This window comes from Camelus ferus, chromosome 2 (assembly GCF_009834535.1).
Source record: "Camelus ferus isolate YT-003-E chromosome 2, BCGSAC_Cfer_1.0, whole genome shotgun sequence".
Taxonomy (NCBI): domain Eukaryota; kingdom Metazoa; phylum Chordata; class Mammalia; order Artiodactyla; family Camelidae; genus Camelus; species Camelus ferus.
The window spans coordinates 55,519,872-55,543,285 of record NC_045697.1 but is presented as its reverse complement, the minus strand read 5'-3'; positions in this window follow the sequence as shown (position 1 = coordinate 55,543,285).

Sequence of the window (23,414 nt, the reverse complement as noted above, 5' to 3'; positions counted from 1 at the left end):
ATGTTGTCGGCATACAGTGACACTTTTACCTCTTCTTTTCCAATTTGGATCCCTTTTATTTCTCTCTCTTGCCTGATTGCTATGGTTAGGACTTCCAGGACTATGTTGAATAGAAGTGGTGATAGTGGGCAGCCTTGTCTCGTCCCAGATTTCACTTTTTCCTTTTATTATGCATTTTGAGTTATTTGCTTAGGCTGATCTGGGGATTACAATTGGTATCGCACCCTAAAACAATAAAGTTCACACTTAAACTGACTTAATTTTAATGGTACAAAGAAATTTTGTTGCAGAATAGCTTTATTACCTTCCCCTTTCTTTGTGCTATTGTTGCCACTTCATCTGTATATAGTATAACCTCAAAAAGACAATAAATTTTTGCTTTATGCAGTTGTTTCAATTCACATAGGAAAAGAAAAAAACATTTAAAAAATATAAAGTAAAGCTGAACAAGCTTAAATAACAACAGGTCTTCTTTAATCTGTCAGAGAAGCAAGGTCATAGGGAAGACTGCTGCTCCCATAATTGAAGAAATAATCAGATACAAAAAAGCACATTTACTGGAGCAGAAACCCACCAGAAGAAATGTCCATGGGAACCAGTGTCAGGGTAGGAAAACCTGAAATGTGATGAATTGCTGGAGACTCAGTGTACAGTCCTGAGAGATAAAAACTCTAAAATGACCCAGTCTTAGGGGAGCCTTCAGATTTGCTAGTTTTACCTCCAGAAACTTCATCAGGTCCTCACAGTGAATACTGAAGAAAAATTCCCTTGTGCTTTTGGTAGTGGGAGGGGGAAAGGAACCACCTTGAAATATGCCAGAGCATTCTGTTCCTAACAAGCCCTGCCCTCGGGAGAAACTATTTTACTGAGCCTAACCTGCTGTGGTTATATCATAACCCAACTTGAGGGAAGGGAAATAGCCAACTCCAGCTATCTCTTGTTTTTTGTATGGGAGAAGCAAAATACACAGCTCTATATCTTTCCAGGAATCCTGAACCATCTAAGGGGGTGAAAATCGAGAAGCATTAGTAAAGTTCACAGGCAAGGAGTACAGACTCCCCAAAAGGCTGAGCCCTAATCACAAGACTATCAAGCACTTTCTTTTTCCCACACCTTACAACTGTTTATTGCAGTTTCTTTTACCCAGTATATTGTGTTGACCTTTCAAGAAAGAAAAAAAAAAATTGCAAGTCATACTTACTGCCAAAAACACAATTTGATAGGACTCAATAAGCATCAGAACCAGAATCAAAAATGTCAGGAATGTGGAAATTATGACCAGGAATTTTTTAAACTGCTATTGATATGCTAAAGGCTTTGGCAAAAGTTTATACAACATGTACAAAAACATGGATACATTAGGCAGAAAGATAAAAATTTAAAGAAAGACTCAAAAGGAAATGTTAGAAGATAAATATACTGTAACAAATGAAAATGGCTTTATGAACTCATAAGTAGACTGGACATGAATGAGGAAAGAATCTCTGAACTTGAGGATAAGACAACAGAAACTTCCAAAACTTAAAAGCAAATCCAAAAAAAAAAAAAAAAGACTGTAAAAAACACCAACTAGAATATCCAAGGACAGTAGGTTAACTACAAATGGTATAAAGTATGCATAACAGGAACACCAGAAGGAAAAGAGGGAAAGGCACACACACAATATTTGAAGTGACCACAACTGAGTGTTTCCCACAAATTAATGTCAGACCCCAAACCACAGATCCAGCAAGCTCAGAGAACACTAAGGAAGATAAATGCAAAAAAAGAAAAATGAAAGCCACAAAAAAAAAAACCTCTTCCTGAAGGCATAAACTTCAGAAAATCAAAGATAAAGAAAAAATTGTGAAAGGATCCAGAGGGGAAAACATGTTACCAACGAGGCGGGGAAGAGAAGAATAGGAATAATATGACTTCGCAGGAACAGTGCTACCAAGAAGACAGTAGAGTGAAATATTTAGTGTTAACAGAACAAAACCATCAACCTAAAATTCTGAATTATATAAAATTACCCTTCCAAAGTGAAGGAGAAATAGACTTTCTCAGACAAAAATTGAGAATTTGTTCTTAGTTCCTATTTTGCAAGAGATGTCAAAGGAAGTTTATCAGAAAAAGGTGATGATATAGGTCAAAAACTCAGATTTAAATAAAGGAAGAACATCAGGAAAATAAAAAGTGAAGGTAAATTAAACTTTTATTTTTCTTAATCCTAACTGATCTAATAGATAACTGTTTCAAAATGATAGCAAATTTTGTATGCTTATCTATATATAATATGCATCATAAATGTTTATGTATAAATGCAGAAACACATAATATCTAAATGTTTGTGTATAAGTGAAATGTATGACAGCAGTGGCACTAGGTACTTGCACTATCCGTGAAGGGTTATAGTGTTATTTGAAAGTAGACTTAGATTAGCTATAAATGTATATTGCAAACGCCAAAGAAACTAAAAAGGCAAAAAGTGTAATTGATACATTAAGAAAGAAGAAAAAGTGAAATTATATAAAAGGATAAATTAAGACCAGAAATGACAGAGGAGATGACTGAAGATGGTAGCTTAGAAAGATCCTGAGCTCACCTCCTTCCACACGTACAACAAATCTTTAACTACCTATGGAATAATTCCCTCTGCAAGGAACCTGAGACTGGATGAACAGAGTCTCTGTAACATAGGGCAAAAGGACAGCATCAAGAGGGGTAGCAGGAACAAAAACACGGTCTCACAAGGAACAAGCCACATCCCAGTTACGGTGATCCACAGTTGGGAAGGCTCACAAAGGTATGGTTATTTTTCATGAGGAGTAAGGAATTTGATCTTCATATCAGGCATCCCAAACCTTAGATCCTGCACAGGAAAGATAAGCCCTTAAAACATCTGCTTTGAAAAGCAATGGGAATATATCTAGAAACCTATAGAACTACAGGGAATGGAAAACCTACTCTTAAAGGGCTCATATGCAAGCTTACTTTCATCCCTAAAATTGCAAAAACATCAGTTTGAAAAGTGCATGGGCCATAGCTGAAGGAGACCCACGTACCAATCTTGAAGTATTTACCAGAGAGGCAGGAACAAGTTGGGATGCTCCCTCGGAACTGAGACACTGATGAGAGCCATTTTTTTCAATCTCAGTCTGCATTGCTAAAGCCAGTACTGGCAGGAGCCATTTTGGAGATCTCCATCTAACTTGTTAATACCAGTGGGACTGCCTCACCAAGAGGTCCACACAATGCCTGTACTTTTGCTGGACCTCACAGACCATGTGATGACCCCACCAACCATGCCTTATAGCTTCTGGTGTCTGGGCCTCCCAGCCATTCCAGGGGCCAGCCCTAAACACCAGAACCAAGCAGCGGAGGCAGCCAGGTCCTGCAGCCATTTGGTCAGCCCTGCCCACCAGGATGCCACAGCAGCACTCATGGCCACATTACAACAAGAATGTGTATGAAGCCCCCGGAGAGGATACCCATGGAGTGCCTGGCTCTGGTGACCAGGCATAATGTACTTCTGAGCCCCACAGAACATCTCCTACATCAGGTCAGTCCTTTAAGACTTAGTAAGGTAGCTGATTTACGTAAAACATATAAACAAACACAGAATATTAGGCAAGATGAGAACACAAAGGAATATGTTCCAGTTGGTTAAAGAAAAAAAAAAAGACAAAACCTAAGAAAAAGAGCTAAATGAAACAGACATAAGCAGTCTAATTGAGAAAAAGTTCAAAATAATGATTATAAAGATGGACAGACACAGTGAACTTAAAGAGATAGAAAATCTAAGAAAATATAAAACAGAAGTTATAAACGAACTTAAAAATACACTAGAGTGGTTCAAAAGCATTTTGGATGACGTGGAAGAACAAATCAGCAAGCTAGAAGAAAAAGCATGGAATTCAGCCAGACAGAAGAGAAAGATGAAGAAAGTATTAACCAAAGTGAAGATACTTTAAGTGACCTTTGAGACAACATCAAGTGGAAAATATTTGTGCAACATAAGTCTCAGAAGGAGAAGAGAAAGGAAAAGGGTCAGAAAAATTACTTGAAGAAATAGCAGCTAAAAACTTCCATAATCTGTGAAAGAAAACAGATATCCAGGTCCAGGGAGCCCAGAAAATTCTGAATAAGATAAACCCAAAGGGCAAACTTTTAGAACAGAGAATCCTAAAAACAGCAAGAGAAAAACAACTTGGTCCATATATGGAAAACCCAATAAGGTTAGTGTATTTTTCAGCAGAAACTCTACAGGGCAGAAGGGAGTAGCAAGACATATTCCAAGTGCTGAAAGGAAAAAAATTCAACCAAGAATTCTCTACTCAGCAAGGTTATCATTCATAATTAAAGAGTTTCCCAGATAAGCAAAAGAGAAGAGAGATTACTACCACTAAACTGGCCCTAAAAGAAATGTTAAAGGGACTTAACTGAAAAGAAATGGCACTAATTAATAATAAGAAAATATATAAAAATAAAATTCTTACTGGAAAAAAGTAAGTACATAGTAAAGGTAGTGGATCAACCTCTTATAAGGCAAGAATGAAGATTAGAAGTCAAAAGAAGTAAAATTAACTAAAATTACAATAACTGGTTAAGGGATATATAAAATAAAAATCTATAAAATGTGTCATCCAAAGTATCAAATATGAGGGCAGGTATAAAAAGATAAATCTTTGGAATGTGTTCAAATTTAAGTTACTACCTACTTAATACAGACTGCTATTTACCTAGGATATTATATGTGAACCTCACAAAAACTGCAAGAACAAAACATAGTACACAAAATGAGAAAATCTAAGCACTAAAGAAAACTATGAAAATGCAAGGGAAGAAAGAAAAACAGAATCAACCAAAATATAACAGAAAACAATTAACAAAATGGCAATAATTACATATTTATCAATAATTACTTTAAATGTAATTAGACTAACTTCACCAGCCAAAAGACAGAGTGGCTAGATTTAAAAACAAACAAAACAAAACAAACAAACCAAAAAACCCACCAAGACTCAAAAGAGACTCACTTCAGAAATAAAGGCACACAGAGACTGAAGGTAAAGGGATAGAAAAAGATGTTTCATGAAAATGGAAATAAAAATAAAGCTGGATTAATTATACTCATATCAGGCAAAATGGGCTTTAAAGTAAAAATTAATGCAAGACAAAGGAAGAGCATTATATAACGATAAAGGGGTTAATTCACCAAGACTATAAAACATTTATAAATGTATATGCACCCAACATAGTGGTACCAATATATATAAAGCATACAGAATTAAAAGGAGAAATTGAAGGCGTACAATGATAGTAGGGAAATTTAACACCCCACTTATGTCAATGGATAGATCATCAGACACAAAATCAGTAAGAAAACATCTAACTTTATAACACATTAGACAAGATGAACTAAATAGACATATATAGAACTAAATATATATATATATAAAGAAAGAGATCATTCTATTCAAAAGCAACAGAACACACATTATTCTGAAGGGCACATAGAACACACCCCAGGAGAGATTACATGTTAGGTCACAAGTCTCAATAAATTCAAGAAGATTGAAATCATATCAGGCATCCTCCTCAAGCACAATGGTACAAAACTAAGAATCAGTTACAAGAAAAAAAAATGTGCAAAACCACAAAAACATGGAGATTAGAAAACATGCTATCGAATAACCAATGGTTCATCAAAAAAATCAAAGAAGAGAGAAAAAAATGCCCAGAGATAAATGACACCAGGTATACAACATATCAAAATCAGTGGGAGGCAGCAAAAGTGATTCTGAAAGGAAAGTTCATAGCAATGCAGGTTACCTCTAGGAACAGAAAAAAATGTCAAATAAGCAATCTAACTTTATACCTAAAGTAACTAGAGAAATAAAAGCAAATGAAGCCCAAAATTAGTAGAAGGAAAGAAATAATATACAATAGAGCAGAAATAAATAGAGACTTTAAAAAATATAGGAAAAGATCAATGAAACTGAGTTGGTTTGTGGTAGAAATAAAAATTGTAACATCATTAGGTAGCTTATCCAAGAAAAAAAGGCTTAAATAAAATCAGAAATGAAAATGGGGATTTAAAAACTGCTATCACAGAAATACAAAGGATCATTAAAAAAAACACTATCAACAATTATATGCTAACAAATCAGACAACCTAGAAGAAATGTTCCAAGACTGAAACTTAAAGAAATAGAAAATTTGAATAGACCAATTGAATCAGGAATCAATAACCTTCCAACAAACAAAAGCCTAGGACAAGACAGTTTCACAGGTTAAGTCCACAAAACATACAAAGATTTAATACCTATCCTTCTCCAATTCTTTCAAACAATTAAAGTGGAGGGAAATATTCCAAACACATTTTATGAAGACAGCATTACCCTAACAGCAGAACCAGACAATGACACCTTAAAAAAGACAATTACAGATAAGTATCATTGATGAACATAGATCCCAAAATTCTCAACAAAATATCAGCAAACCAAATCCAATAATACATTTAAAAGATTATACACGAAGATCAAGTGGGATTCATTCCAGGGATGCAAGGATGTTTCAACATCTGCAAATCAACTGTGGTTCATTCCATAAAAAAATTGAAGGATAAAAATCACATGATCATCCCAAGCAATGCAGAAAAGCATTCAGCAGAATTCAATATCCTATCTTGTTGGAAACTCTCAACAAAATGGGTATAGAGAACGTACCCCAATATATTAAAGGCCGTATATGTCAAATGCACAGCTAACATCTCAGTGACAAAAAACCTGAAAGCTTTTCCTCTAAGATCAGGAACAAGAAAAGTATGCCCATTCTTGCCACAACATAGTATTGGAAATTTCAGCCAGAGCAGTTAGGCAAGAATAAAAGAAGGCATCCAAATCTGAAAAGAAATAAAACTATTACTATTTGCAGGTGAAATAACATATAGATAGGTAGATAGATAGAATTCTAAAGATGCCACAAAAAAGTTTGTAACTAATAAATACAGTAAAGTTGCAGGATACAAACTCAATATACAGAAATCTGTGTCAATTCTATACACTAATAATGGATTATCAGAAAGGTAAGATGAATAGTAATGAGTTGTGGTAATCACTCTGCAGTGTATACAGATGTTGAACTATAATGCTGCATAACTAAAACATATTAAAGTAAAAACTACTTTGAGTCAATTAATTATTTAAAAAATCCAAAAGGCAGAAAAAGTATGAAAGACAAAAATAGGGACAAAGACAAAAGGCAACAAATAGAAAACGGTAACAAATACAGTAGATTATAATCCAACTATATTATTAATCACCTTAAATGTTAACTCTCTAAATACATCAATTAAAAGATAGAGATTGTGAAAGTGGATCAAAAAACATGGATCAATTACAAATTGTCTGCAAGAACACTTTAATATAAAGACAAAGATTAAAAATAAAAGGATAAAGATATGACATGGTAACACTAGTTAAGAGCATGTGTGAGTAGCTATATTAATTTCAGATAGAGCAGACCTCACAGAAAGGAAAATGATTATTAGATATAAAGAGAGATATTACATTAAATGATAAGGAAATCGGTACATCAAGAAGACAGTTATTCTTCATGTGTATGTGCTAATAACAGAATATAAATATGTTAGGCAAAACTGATAGAAAAGCAAAGAGAAATAGATAAACCCACTTTATAGTTGGAACTTTAAGAACTCTCTATCAAAATGGGAAGATCCAACTGACATGTATCAATAATGAGATTTACAATAGCCAAAACATGGAAACAGCCTAAATGTCCATCAAAAGGTGACTGGATAAAGAAGATGTGGTATATTTATACAATGGAATACTACTCAGCCATAAAAACCGACAACATAACGCCATCTGCAACAACATGGATGCTCCTGGAGAATGTCATCCTAAGTGAAGTAAGCCAGAAAGAGAAAGAAAAATACCATATAAGATCGCTTATATGTGGAATCTTAAAGCAAACAAACAAACAAACAAAAAAAAACATAAATACAAAACAGAAACAGACTCATAGACATAGAATACAAACTTGTGGTTGCCAAGGGGGCGGAGGATGGGAAGGGATAGACGGGATTTCAAAATTGTAGAATAGATAAATAAGATTATACTGTATAGCACAGGGAAATATACACAAAATCTTATGGTAGCTCACAGAGAAAAAAATGTGACAATGAATATATATATGTTCATGTATAACTGAAAAATTGTGCTGAACACTGGAATTTGACATAACATTGTAAAATGAGTATAAATCAATAAAAAATGTTTTAAAAAATAATAATGAGATTAATCACCTGGAAGTAATTGGCATCTGTCAACTACTTCATTCCACATCAGCAGAATTCACATTTTTCTCAAGCCTACATAAAGCATTCACCTAAGATAGACCACATTCTGGGCCATAAAACACATCTTAACAAATTTTTTTAAAATAGAAATCGTACAGGGTCCACTCTTAGACCACAGTGGAATTAAACTAGAAATCAGTAACAGAAAGATAGCCAGGGAATCACAAAATGTGTTGAGATTAAACAGTGCACTTCTAAGTGAAACATAGGTCAAAGGAGATCTCAAGAGAAATTTCAAAATGTTTTGAACTAAATGAAAACACACAACTTAACAAATTTGTGGAATGCAGATAAAACAGTGCTTAAAGGGAAATTACAGCATTGAATCTAAGCTTCTAAGGAAACTAGAAAAATAAGAAGTTAAATCTAAAGTAAGCAGAAGAAAAGTCGTAACAAACATTAGAACATAAATCAATGAAATTAAAAACAGGAAATCCATAAAGAACATCAATGAAATCAAAAGCTTTTTCTTTGGAAAAAACCCAATCAATAAGACTCTAACCAGAAAAACTAAGAAAAAAGATAAAAGATATAAATCATCCTCACTATTACTATATAGGGGAGACATCACAATAAATCCCATGCACATTAAAATGATAATATATGAATATTATAAATGACTCTATGCTCACAAATTTTTAACCTAGATGAAATGGACCAATTGCTTGAAAGCCACAAGCTGCCAAAACTCACATAAGAAGAAACAGACAATTTGAATAGACAATACTTTCTAACTCACTGTATGAAGTTAGCACTACCTTAATACCAAAAAATGACAAAGGTATTAGATGAAAACTCCAGACCATATCTCTCATGAACTTAAATATCCTCAACAAAATATTAACAAATTGAATTCAACAAGGTATAAAAAGAATTTTACACCACAACCAAATGGGATTTATCTCAGAAATTCAAGGCTAGTTCAACACTTGAAAATCAATTAATATAAATCATAGTATCAACAGGATACAGAAGAGGAGTCTCATGATTATATCAAAAATGTAGAAAAATTATTTGGTAAAACCTAACACCCATTTGTGATTAAAAACTCTCAGCAAACTAGGAATAAAGAGGAACAATGTCAAGTTGATAAAGAATATCTACAAAAATGTACAGTTAATATTATACTTGAGTTAAAAATGTGAAGCTTTTACAGTAAAATCACAAATAAGCAAGATGTAACTCTCATACTGTTTTACAACATTGTACTAGAAGTCGTAGCTAATACGATAAGCCAAAAAAAGAAATAAAGTATACCTATTAATAAGGTAAATTTTTTTGTTTTCAGATCACATGATTGTCTGCATAGAAAGTCCAAAATAACAGACCAGGAAAAAAAAAAAAACAAAAACCTCTGCTGAAACTAGTAAGTAATTATAGCAAGTTTTCAGGATAGAAGGCTAGCAAAAGTCAATCACTTTTCTGTGTACCAATGATGAACAAGTGGACTTTGAAATCAAAACCAGTTCCATTTACATTAGCACCCACCAAATTGAAATACTTGGGTATAAATCTAACATATATGTATATATTGATCCATATGAGGAAAACTATAAAACTTTGATAAGTGAAATTAAAGAACTAAATAAACGGCAAGATACTCCATGTTCATGCAGAGGAAGATCAGTATTGGCAAGATGTCAGCTCTTTCCCATCTTTATCTACAGATTCAGTGCACTCACAATCAAAATCTCAGCAAGTTATTTGGTGGATATGAACAGATTCTAAAGTTTACAAGGAGAGCAAAAAAACCAATACTGAAGTAGAATAAAGTCACATGACTGACACTGCTGAACAGCAAGACATACTGTAAGGCTCCAGTAATCAAGACAGTGTGGTACTGGTGGAAATAAAGACAAAAGATCAGTGGAACATAATACAGAGCACAAAAATACACCCATATAAGTATAATCAACTGATTTCGACAAAGAAGAGGTAGTATAATGGAGAAAAAATACTCTTTTCAACAAATGGTGCTGAAACAATTGGACATCCACATGCAAAAATATGAATCTTGGCACAAACCTTATGTTCTTCACAAAATTAACTCAGAATGGATCACAGACCTAAATGAAAAATTCAAAGCTATAAAACTCATAGAAGATACCATAGGAGAAAACCTAGATGACTTTGTGACTTTGTCTATAAAACTTTTGTCTATAAAGACAACATCAAGACAATGAGAAAATAAGCCGCAGTCTAAAAATAGTAAAACACATATATGATAAAAATGTTAATCTGAAATATACAAAGAAATCTTAAAACTTAACAATAAGAAAATGAAAAACTTAAATAAAAAAATGGGTAAATGATCTGATCAGACGTGTCATCAAAGATCCACAGATGACAAATAAGCCTATGAAAAGTGTTCATTGTGGTATGTCATTAGGGAATTGCAAGTCAAAACATTACCATCATACACATCTATTTTAAAACCCAAAATCCAAAACACGGAAAACACCAAATGCTGTTAAGTATATGGAGCCACAGGAACTCTCTGTTGCTGGTGGGAAAGCAAAATAGTACAGCCACCTTGGAAAACAGTTTGGTGGTTTCCTACAAAACTAAATACACTCTCATCATGTGATTTAGCAATAATTGTCCTTGGTATTTTCACAAGTAAGTTAAAAGCTTATGTCCACACACAAAGTCTGCACGTGGATGTTTACAGCAGTTTTAATCACCAGTGATAAAACTTGGAAGCTTAGAAACAAGGCAGTGAATGATATATATATATATACACACTGTGGTACATACAGACAATGGAATATTATTCAGCAGTAAAAAGAAATGATCAAGCTATGAAAATAAACATGAATAAACTAGCAGTATATATTACTAAGTGATAGAAGCCAATCTGAACAGGCTATATACAGTATGACTTCAACTATATGATATTCTAAAAAAAGGTTTAGTGGTTGTCAGGGACTAGGATGTATGAATAGGTAGACACAAAGTATTTTAAGGCAGTGAAACTCCTCTGTATACTACAATTGTGGATCCATGTCATTATATACTTGTTAAAACCCACAGAGTACGCAACTCCAAGGGTGAACCTTAATGCAAACTATGGACTTGTGTTACAATGATGTGTCGATGTAGGTTCATCAATTGTAACAAAAATTTCACTCTGATGTGGGATATTGACAGTGGGGGAGGTTGTACATGTATGGAGACTGGGTAAATGGGACCTCTCTGTACATTGCAGTTGAAATGCTGTGTACCTTAAATGATCTAAAAATAAATTAATGAAAACAAGGGGGTTTAGGGTAGGGACTGGTTCTAGCTATATGAGGTAGTGCTTGGGAGTGTCAAAGTGATAATACAGTGGCATATCTTGATTCTGGTGGTAGTGTCATAAAGCTACTCCTGGGATAAAATTTTATAGAATTATATATGCACAGAAAAATTAGTGTATATACAACAGTAAATCTGAAGAGTCTCACTGGATTGTATAAAAATACATTTATAATATTATATTTACCTATCCAACTTCACCAGTATTCTTTATTTTTTCATGTGAATTCAAGTTACTGTCTAGTGTACTTCAATTTCAGTCATTTCACATTGATTAGCAGATATTGAAACTTCTTTGTGTTCCTAGAATAAATCCCTCTTGATTACAGTATATTATTTTTTAATGTACTGTTGAATTTGGCTTGCTAATATATTAGTCAGGCTTTTTTCTTGTAGGTTCATCAGAGAGATTGGCCTATAATTTGTGTCTGTATGTGTGTTCCTTGTCTGCTTTTAGTATCAGAGTAATGCTGGCCTCATAAAATAAGTTTGGAGGTGTTTCCTCTTCTATTTTTTTGAAGTTTGAAAAGGATTGTTATTAATTCCTCTTTGAATATTTGGTAGAATTCACCTATGAAGCCATTTGGTCCTGGACATTTGTTCTTTGAGAGATTTTTGATTAGCGATTCAATTGCCTTACTAGTAATCAGTCTATTCATGTTTTCTAATTCTTCATGATTCAGTCTTTGTGATTGTATATTTCTGTAAATGTATCCATTTCTTCTAGGTAATCAAATTTGTTGGCATATAGTTATTCATAGTAGTCTCTATCATCCTTTGTATATTCTTCATTTTGAAGAATAATTTTGTTGGGTATAGACTTTTTGTTGACTTATTTTTTCTTTCAGCTTTTTGATTAGATCATACAGCTTTTTTCTGGCATCTTCAATTACTTAAGAGAAGTCAATTGCTGAACTTATTGAGGACTTCTTGTACATGATGAATAATTTTTTCTTCAGCTGCTACCAAGATTCTCCCTTTGTTTTTGGTCTTTGACAATTTGACTATAATGTATCTAATGGTAGCTTGCCTTGCATCTAACCTACTTAGAGCTTGTTGAGTCTCCTGGATATGGATATTAAAGTTTTTTTTTCTTTTTATCAGATTTGTTGAATATTGGTCCATTAATTGTTCCAGTAGTCTTTGTGACCCTTCTCTCTCTCCTCTCCTTCTTGGACTCCCATTTTGTGTATGTTCTTATGCTTGACGATGTCTGTGTTAGGCTGAAAATATGGTCTCCCCAAAGAAAGCCATGTCAAATCCTTGAAGCCAGTGAATGTTACCTTATTTGGACAAAAAGGTCTTTGCAGATGAAATTAAGTTGAAGATTTTAGAGATGACATCATCCTGAACTATCTAAGTGGACCATATATCCAATTACAAGTGTTCTTTAAGAAATACAGGAGTAGAACAGATAGAAGAGAAGGAAGCAATACGATGTTAGGCACAGATATCAGAGCAGTGCAGCTTAAGGAATGCCAGTAGATACCAGCAGCTTGAAGAGACAAACAATGGATTCTGTCTTACACTCTGAAGGGAATATACTCTTGACAATACTGCGATTTGGACTTTGGCCTCTGGATATGTGAGAATACTTTTCTGTCATATTAAGCCATCAAGTTTGTCATTTTTTTTATGGCAGTTTAAAGAAAGTAATAACATGTCTCATAGGTCTCTGGGGTATTGTTTATTTTTCTTCATTCCTATTTTTCCTACTGTGTAATCTCAATTGCCCATCTTCAGGTTAGCTAATTCTTTCTTTTTCTACCTCAAATTTGCTACTGGGCCCTCTAATAATTTTTTTTTTTTTCATTTCAGTATTTTACTTTTTAACTTTGGAAAACTTTTTGATTCATTTTTCATTGTCTATCTTTTTATTGATATTTTCTATTTGGTGAATTCATTGCCATATTTTCCTTTAATTCTTTAGATACGGTACTTTTTGTTCTTTGAACGTGTTCATAATGCTTTTTTAAAATCCTGTTTAGTAAGTTCAGCATCTGGGCCCACTAGAGACCATTTCTATTGAATTTTTTTCTTCTCATGTATGGACCAAACATTTTTGTTTATTTCTATGTCTCATAATTTTTTGTTGAATACTAGTTATTTTAAATAATGTAATGTGGTGCTCCAAAATCAGATTCCATTCTCCCCAGGGTTTTTTCATGTTGTTGACATTATTGTTAATTTGTATAGTGACTCTCCTGGAATAATTCTGTATTATTTTGTTATGGGCAAGCACAGAAGTCCATGCTCAGCTAGTTTAGTGGTCAACCAATAGATTTTGTTATATTTCTTGAATCAGTAAGACTCCCAAATTTTGCTGAGGTTTCCTGCATGTGTGCTGTTGTGTTAGAGATTTGGCATGAACTTTACAACTCCACTTTAGGTTTCACTTTATATGCATACAGAGCCCCATGGTCAGTCAGGGACTAGAGGTTAGGACCTTCTAAGGACTTTCCTAGGCATGCACATAGACCTGCTTGTAAGCATAAACCTCTACGTTCCCAGGAATATGTCAGTACTTTCAAAGCTTCCCATGGATATCTCATTCTTCAGATTTTCCTTTTAAGATTTTTGGCCAGCCTCTTGTCTGCATCACATAATATAGCCACTTTAAAACAACTAGTGTTGATTGTTTTTGACATATACACTAGGGATCAGGATTTCCTCACTGAGTAAGGTCTGAGTCAAGTCAAATAAAGACAAGTGCTGTGGAAGTAGCTTTTGTAGGGATATTTCAGAAAGACCAAACAGTGATATTTCTCTGAGTATGTTTTGTTTGTTTTTTAAAAGACTACAAACCCATCTTCTCCCACTAGTGGCTGTTAGCCTGCTGATTTTCACAACCACCAATGTTTCAAGATTGCTGGTTTTTAAGGCTATCATGATGCTAAGAAGAGGGCAATTGGAATAGGACAATTTGTTTACCAAAATTCAGCCATTTTTCTTGAAAAGAACACTCCTCAAATTGTTGTAAACTGGTTATTTGCAGAGTTCTGAAACATTAGATTTTGACAATGTTTGCCAGTTTGCAAACTTTCATGGTGGAGGCGGGGAGTAGATTTAAAGAACCCTGTCTGATTTTCTGGAAGTTCCCCCCAAAAAGCACCTTTCTGGTTTTTGTAATACTTGATCCCAACTTTGTTTCCTAGTCTCTGTTTAGAAGTATATGATTCCCCTTAAGAGAAGGTCTCAATTGTCTTTTGCTTTCTTCCTGATTTATCTTTCCCCCTGATTTTTCACTTTCTACTTTACAGAAAAAATATACAACCCCTTCAATTGATATTATCTCTTTGTTTTGGCAATTCTTCTTTTGCTTACAGACAGACACACACACCCCTTTATTTAAACTATTTTCTCTCATTTCAATGCAGTTATGAGGAATTTTAAATTACATTTTTTTATCAACTTGAAGTAGACCTTACATTATTTATACTTAATTTACAAGCTCCATATATGCACAGATTGATAATGAACATGCTCCTATAATTTAATAAATATCTAACTGAATGCTATATTAAAAAAAAAACCCTCTTTGTTATTTTTGAGTTTTCTTATTGTTGATGGGCACTTCAATCAAGAAAAATATACTCATGTTTAGTATTCTCTAGTTTGAACAGTTTAAACACTGGAAAAACAGTTAATAGATGGAGAGAAAGATTCTGGATTTAGGAGTAACTTGCTATGCTACATAAGAAAAATTCTTGAGTCTATATGACATTAATAGGAATGCCGGTGTAAGCCTCTGGGCATTACTGTGGTGAAATTAATGAGTATTTAAGATATAAGTTATATTCCTGTATTTGTTAAAGTACATGTAAACTAAAAGATATGCACACTCATTTGTAAAAATAATAGTATTAATCTGGTTAAAAATACCAGCTAGCCAAATAGTTTCTAGCTATGAAGGTTGAGATATTTTGAGCAGGGAGAACAATGTATCTGAAAAAAATCTACCATCTCTGATGTAAGGTTTCTACCTGAGTAAAAATATAAATATTCTTAATGAACTTCAAATGCCTTTCAGTTGTAATTACATAACATAACCACTGTTTTTGTGCCTCTTTATCTACTTCTGAGGCCTATATTGCATTCATGAGAAAAACTGGGAGATAAAATGGTTATTGAGATTAGAGCTAACTCTGTCATTTTGATCTTTTTCCATAAAATGCAGACAAAAGCTTTTATTTATTTATTGTTTTGGTTTCCAGTGGTGCTCAGGCAGTTTGGAGTTGTGAAGCTCTGAATTATGCAAGGATAAGTGGCTCATACTTTACCCATAACCAGAGTGTGTGCTTTAATCATGAGTGTGAAGCAATCTTCATTTTTAGGAGTCACTTCTCTTGAAGGGACAAGTAATCAGCAGCATTACTGTAAGCTCCTAGTAAAGTATGGTTCCACGTGTTACCATAATGTTTCTCTTCATAAACCTTTCTCAAAGAAGTTATCAAGCTGAATTTGCTAAGCTTTCTATTCCATTTTTTTCTAGAGTTAAGTATATCTATTTGAATTCTGATACCCTATGGAAAGCAGCCCACAGGTGAACAAAATTTTGCCTTGCTGTATTACTGAGAAAATTCTCACCATCTTTTGGAAATCCTGCTAGTGAACCACCAGTAGTTATTAATTTAACCAAGCAGAGAAGTCCAGGCTTACTAAACCATCGTATTCAACTAATTACCCGGTAGCCTGCAGGAGTGCCCAATTAAGCCCATGTCAGATATCTCTAAGAATATTGAATTTGTTACAGATATTCATTTATTCAAAACAACAACTATCTCCTCATTTAGAAGAATAGTGAAATAATTTTAAGGAGAAAACATCCCCTAAGGTTATAAAAAAGACCTGGAACTTAGCCTAGGTGTATTCTGAGGATAAAGATGAAGACAGGGCACCTTAGATTGTAAAGGGGATTCCCGATTGGCATATAGAGTAACATAGCATACTGGCAAACAAATTTGCTAAACATAACCATTAAGCAATTCAATAAACATTTTCACTTTCTCTCAAGCACATATGACAGTAGAAACTGTGAAATAAATTGACCCCAATATGCAGTTGAGTGTGAAGCCCGTGGGACAAGTCCAGCCATGGAGGTGGAGACATTTATGCCTGGCAACAGCTGGCCTAGAATATACTTTTCAAAGAAAGGATTCAGTATAAATTTGAAAAAAAAAAAAAAAGGGATAGAGGGGAAAAGAGGTTCGAGAAAGAAAAAAGCATGTCTAACAGTCTCATATTCAATTGTTTTTTTTTCTACAAGGCTTCATTTTTAAAGATTTTTAACAAGAAAAATAAAAATAGAATATAATACAAATGGTACTCTGTGGATGTCAGTCTAAAGGCTTTTTTGATTGCAGCTTCTCATGAGATGCTTAACTTGTAAGACAAGGAAGCTTCTTTTGTTGATTTACTTTGAAATAAGATAAAGGAGAGTAAATAGTATGTTAAAAAAATAATTTTCTCTCTTTTCTCCATATCATTTACTAATTACTTTATTATTCCTTCAAAAAATATTGTATATGCTCCTAAATTAAAGCCTTCAGAACATTTTTAGTCTATGTCTAGATTTAAAAAATCTTCACCTCTCATTTGTTCACTTGCTCATTTTATGCCTCCTCCTTCTATGGAATTCAAGCTCCGTGAGTGCCAAGACCTGTCTGTTTTATGTATTCCTCTATCTCCAATCTCCATACTAATATTGAGCTCAGCAATTTTAATAGGTACATTTTTATGACTTTACTTACAAATATATTATGCAAGTATTAGTGTAGTGCCAATAAGCTGCATAATGCTCATACTGGAAAAACAAAGGAAATTCTCCAAGTTTGTTATACATTCAAGCAATAACAAAAATATATAAAAATAAAGGGATTTTATTTTCAAGTTTTATCTGGTTGTCAAAAACATCTATTTAATGTTTACATTCTGTAAGTTTTGTCTCTGAGTAATATGATTGTTTTCTTAATAAATTGTCATGTTACCAATATAAAGAGGAGATTTAAATATCAGACATATGGTTAAATTAGATGTGGCTTAGGGTCTCTTCAAACTCAGATTTCAAGATGACTTTGATTCTTAACAAATGAGAGACTTCAGAGAAGCTGGTCCAATCACTAATTGCTTAGAACCCTAGATACTTTATAATTTATTTTACAAACTAGGCTACTTCAAGAGTGAAATAAGATGTTTTAATAATTATTCTAGGACAACTGGCATAAAGGATACTGTCTAGAGAAAACTGGGATTTTATTCCCCACTGTCTAAAGTGATGGTATTTAAGTTAGTCAACTACTGTCAACTCTAAGAAAGAGGTGAAAAAATCCTGAAGAGTCTGAAGATAAATTTCTTATATGCACACACTGACACACAGAGAGAGAAATGCTGAAAAAATCTTGGGATTCTACAGTATCTAGAAGGTCTGAGCAGGACACAGTGTTCTTTATTAGACAAAAAATAGGCTAGTCAGAAACGCAGGGAGGAGAGTTACTATCTTACTGATCATCTTACTCCTGGCATCTGTTTCATTTAAATCCTTTCATCTATCTCCTTTTTTGCCGAAGATTTCAGTATATACATTTTGGGAAAATAACCCAGTGGAACTGGACGTTATCATCACAGAGACAAGTGCACAGTGTACAGAAAGATTTTACAAATGAAAATTCTCCATTCAAAAAACACTGATAAACTTACAAAATGCTGGAGATTAATGCAACTTGCAATCTATCCAGACTAAACAACAGGAAATGATAATGATAACTGCTTTATAAACTTGTGACCAAGGGAGGATTATCTGGCTGTTTGTTTTTTTGTGTCCGGGCTTACTCTTCTAATCCCAAAAGAGTTGGTTTAAATTATGCTTAGTAAAGTAGATCTGCTCATTGTGGTCTGCATCTGGCCACTATTTATACATCACATATTCACTGTAATGCTCTTAAGTCTGACGACTGTTTCTAACAAAGAGTTGCACTACTCTGGCTCACATTCCTGTAGTTCTATTCCTGAAGTATTTTGGAGTGCTTTTTTTTTTTTTTTTTTTTTTTTGAGAACAGAAACAACAGATAAACTATTCTTTGAATGATAGGAATCATGTAAATAACTTCAAAATCAGAATAAGGAAAGCATATTTCTGAAGGTTGAGAATTTGGGCTACTTTCTGGATATGCTCAGTATGAAAAACTAAATTGCCACTGACTCTCACATGGATTAAGCAGTTATGAAGAAACTGAGGCTGATAGCCTGTTCTGGCATGAACTGTTGATGCATCAAGGAGTGCAGAGCTTAGCTGAAAGATGGATCATAGTGACTGATTACATTTGTATGCATCTGCAAGTGTTCTTAGGGGAATAAACAGGATTTCAGAACAGTAAGGGTTAAAATGTTTACAGATGTTTTCATGTATAATCTTTTACCATCTTCTTACGTTTACTTTTGCTTTATATATATTTCTGGTTTAAGAGATCCTACATTCAGTATTTAAAATAGTTGTTTTTTTAATATAGCTTTTGATTTTATGAACATAGTGTCTATATGGAAACAAAAACTTTAAGCTTATTTTGCAAAAAAAATTTTACATGAAGAGAAAAATAGTAGAAAATAATACTGTGAGAAAACATCCAAAATGGTATCTTTGTTTGTTACTAGAAAAGGTAACTACAGATCATTTTTTCTTGCTCCTTGCCACATTATGTAGTATAGTATATCTAAGCCATTTAAGTGAGGAATATAAAATTTATAATCTGAAAAAAGTAATAAAACTTGTAGGCCTAAAAAGTTTAGAAAATTAATTTAGCCTAATGTTGACTTGGGTATACCTTTCAAGTTCTTTTAAGGTATTTTTTTTTTTATTTTTAAAATTCAAAATTAAAAAGTATAGAATTGACATATTTCATAATGATATAAAAGTTAACTTGTAATAATGAAATTATATTTTATAAAATGTGTTTTTAAACAAGGAATAATTCCAATATTCATATTTGTAGTTGTAGTAAATAGGCAAAAAAATGTAGATATGGTCACAGGAACATATTTTACATACCAGGAAGTCGTAAAAAATAACTATGGAAATCACAAAGGCCAAAAAAATAAAACAAATTACCCAAATAAAAACAAGAAAATATAAGAATGATTCACTGACTATCATTTTGTTTAGACATTATTTAATAGTAACTCATCATAATGACTTAATCATTCATCTCAAAATTTATAAAGTCAGTTAATTGAATGTTGAATAGCTGAGATTCAAACCCAGGTATTTTAAATCTACTGCAATATCAGATTTGTTCTTTCACAATTACATGTATTAGAAATGGGCCATGTATTATATACTATGGAGGATAATGAAGTCCAGTTATAAAAACAGGTCAGCTAAAAGTATTAATAAATATTTATACATTTATATATATATACAGCTACATCCTACCGTATGAGAATTTATCTTTATATCCACATAGCAACATTGATTTATAGCTATCTTTAGTTATTCATCTACAATATAGCTGTTAGAGCTTTTATAAAGAATTCAACATAGTCAATCCATTTCCTAATATTTTGATTTATTTTCTCATGGGTTCTAGAAAATGTTTCCCCTTTAATTATATACTAGGCCCTATGACTACAGGGATTTAGTCTTCAGTGATTTTCTTACTGAGGTGTAACTGACATACAACATTATATTGCTTTATGTATACAACAGCGATTTGATATTTGTATATATTGTGAAATAATCACCACAATAAGTCTAGTTAACATCCATCACCAAACATAGTTACAATAGTATTTTTTATGATGAGGACTTTTTAAAATATATTTTTATTGAAGTATAGTCAGTTTATAATGTGTTGATTTCTGGTGTATAGCACAATACTTCAGTCATATAGGAACATACATATATTGATTTTCCTATTCTTTTTCACCATAAGTTACTACAAGATATTGAATATAGTTCCCTGTACTATACAGTATAAACTTGTTGTTTATCTCTTTTATATATAGTAGTTAGTATCTGCAAATCTCGAAGACTCAATTTATCCCTTGCTGCCCCTCAACCCCCCACTGGTAACCATAAGTTTGTTTTCTATGTCTGTGAGTATGTTTCTGTTTCATAAATATATTTGTCCTTTTTTTAGATTCCACATATAAGTGCTATCATATGGTATTTTTCTTTCTCTTTCTGGCTTACTTCACTCAGAATGACATTCTCCAGGTCCATCCATGTTGCTGCAAATGGCATTATTTTATTATTTTTTATGGTTGAGTAGTATTCCATTGTGTAAATATACCACAGCTTCTTCATCCAGTCATCTGTTGATGGACATTTAGGTTGTTTCCATCTCTTGGCTATTGTAAATAGTGGTGCTGTGAACAATGGGGTGCAGGTGTCTTTTTGAATTAAGGTTCCCTCCAGATATATACCCAGGAGTGGGATTGCTGGATTATATGGTAAATCTATCTTTAATCTTTTGAGGAATCTCCGTACTGTTTTCGATAATGGCTGCACCAGACTACATTCCCACCAACAGTGTAGGAGGGCTCCCTTTTCGCCACACCCTCTCCTTTTATTGTTTGAGGACTTCTGAATGATGGCCACTCTGGTGTGAGGTGATGTCTCATGGTAGTTTTGATTTGCATTTCTCTGATAATTAGCAGTATTGAGCATTTTTTACATGTGCCTATCGGCCATTTGTAAGTCTTCATTAGAGAATTGCTTGTTTAGGTCTTCTGCCCATTTGTGGATTGGGTTGTTTGATTTTTTTTCTTATTAAGTTGTATGAGCTGTTTATATATTCTGGAAATCAACCCCTTGTCAGTCTCATACTTTGCAAATATTTTCTCCCATTCTGTAGGTGTCTTTTTGTTTTGCTTATGGTTTCCTTTGCTGTGCAAAAGCTTTTAAGTTTAATTAGGTCCCATTTTAAGATTTACTCTCTTAGCAACTTCCAAAAATGCAGTACAGTATTATTAGCTATAGTTATTATGCTTTGTTACATCCCAATGACTTATTTTATAATTTTGTACCTTTGACTTCCTTCACACTTACCTCCCCTCTCCCCCTCAAAACAATTACCCAACTATTCTCAGTATCTATGAGCTTTTTTTTTTTAGAGTTCATTTATAAGTGGGATCATATGGTGTTTGTCTTTCTCTGATTTATTTTACTTAGCATAATACCCTCAAGCCTCAAGGTCCATCTATGTTGTTGACATGGCAGGATTTCATTTCTTATTATTGAGATATATTTGAAATACAAAATTTTGTTAGTTTTATTTCATAAGAACAACATAATGATTCAATATTTGTATATATTGTGAAATGATCATCACAGTTTAGGTAGTATTCATCACCATACATGTAGATTTCTTTTTTCTTGTTATGAGAACTGTATTGAATTGTATGAGTTCTTTATATATTTTAGGTATTAACCACTTTATAGGTAAAAAACTTGCAAATATTCCTTCACCTTCATAGGTTGTCTTTTTAATTCACTGTTGTTTTCCTTTGCTAGACAGAATCTTTTCAGATTTTCATTGTAGTCCCACTTACTTGCTTTTGTTGCCTTTGCTTTATGTGTCAAATCTAAAAAAAAAAAAAAAAAAAACTCATTACCAAGACCAATGTCAAGAAGTGCTCATGTATATTTTCTTCTAGAAGTGCTCATGTATATTTTCTTCTAGAAGTTTCCTGGTTTCAGATCTTATGTTCAGATCTTCAGTGCATTTTGAGGTTTTGTTTATGGTGTGAAATAGTGATCCATATGGCTGTCCAGTTTTCCCAGCACAATTTATTAAAGAGACCATCCTTTCTCTATTGTATATTCTTGGCTCTTTTATTGAAATTAATTTACCATATATGTGTGGTTTATTTCTGGGTTCCCTATTTGTTCCATGGATCCTTTTTAATGTTATTATGACCATACCATACTATTTTGATTAATGTACATTTATAAAATGGTTTAAAATCAAGGTACATGAGGCCTCCAACTTTTTTTTTTTAATTTTTCCTGAAACTTTCTTTGGCTATTCACAGTCTTTTGTGGTTTTGTATACATTTTATGATTGTTTGTCCTACTTCTGAGAAAAATGCCATTGGAATTTTGATAGGGATTACACTGAGTATGTAGATTACTGTGCGTAGTAGGAACATTTTAACTGTATTAATTCTTCCAATATATGAGCACAGGATATCTTTGCGTTTATTTGTGAACAGCATTCTTGTCTTTTTCCTGATCTTAGAGGAAAAGCTTTCAGTTTTGGCTACTGAGATGATGTTAGCTTTAGATTTTGACACATATGCCCTTTATTATATTGAAGTACACTCCCCCTATACCCACTTTGTTAAGAGTTTTTATCATAAATGTATGTTGAAATTTGTCATATGCTTTGTCTGAATCTTTTGAGATGATCATGTATTTTTTTATCCTTGACTTTGTTAATGTCTTTAGAATCAGTGCTTTAGAAATATTGGTGACAATTATCTATATCACTTAGATGAATTTTAAAATCTATTTCAGTCAAATGTTTAGCAATTTTTATCACACATGATTGGTACTAACAAAATAATTAAGATGGTAACCAATCTAAAGTAGAGCCAAAGAGTGAAATCTGACTTTTCTCATTGCTCTGGTTCCAACATGATATAATATAAGGCCCTTAAATTTATGAAGGTTGTATGGTAACAGTATAAGAAAACTTTCCTTTGCTTTGAGATACATATATCTCACATTAAATTCTATTTTATTTGTTTTTATAGT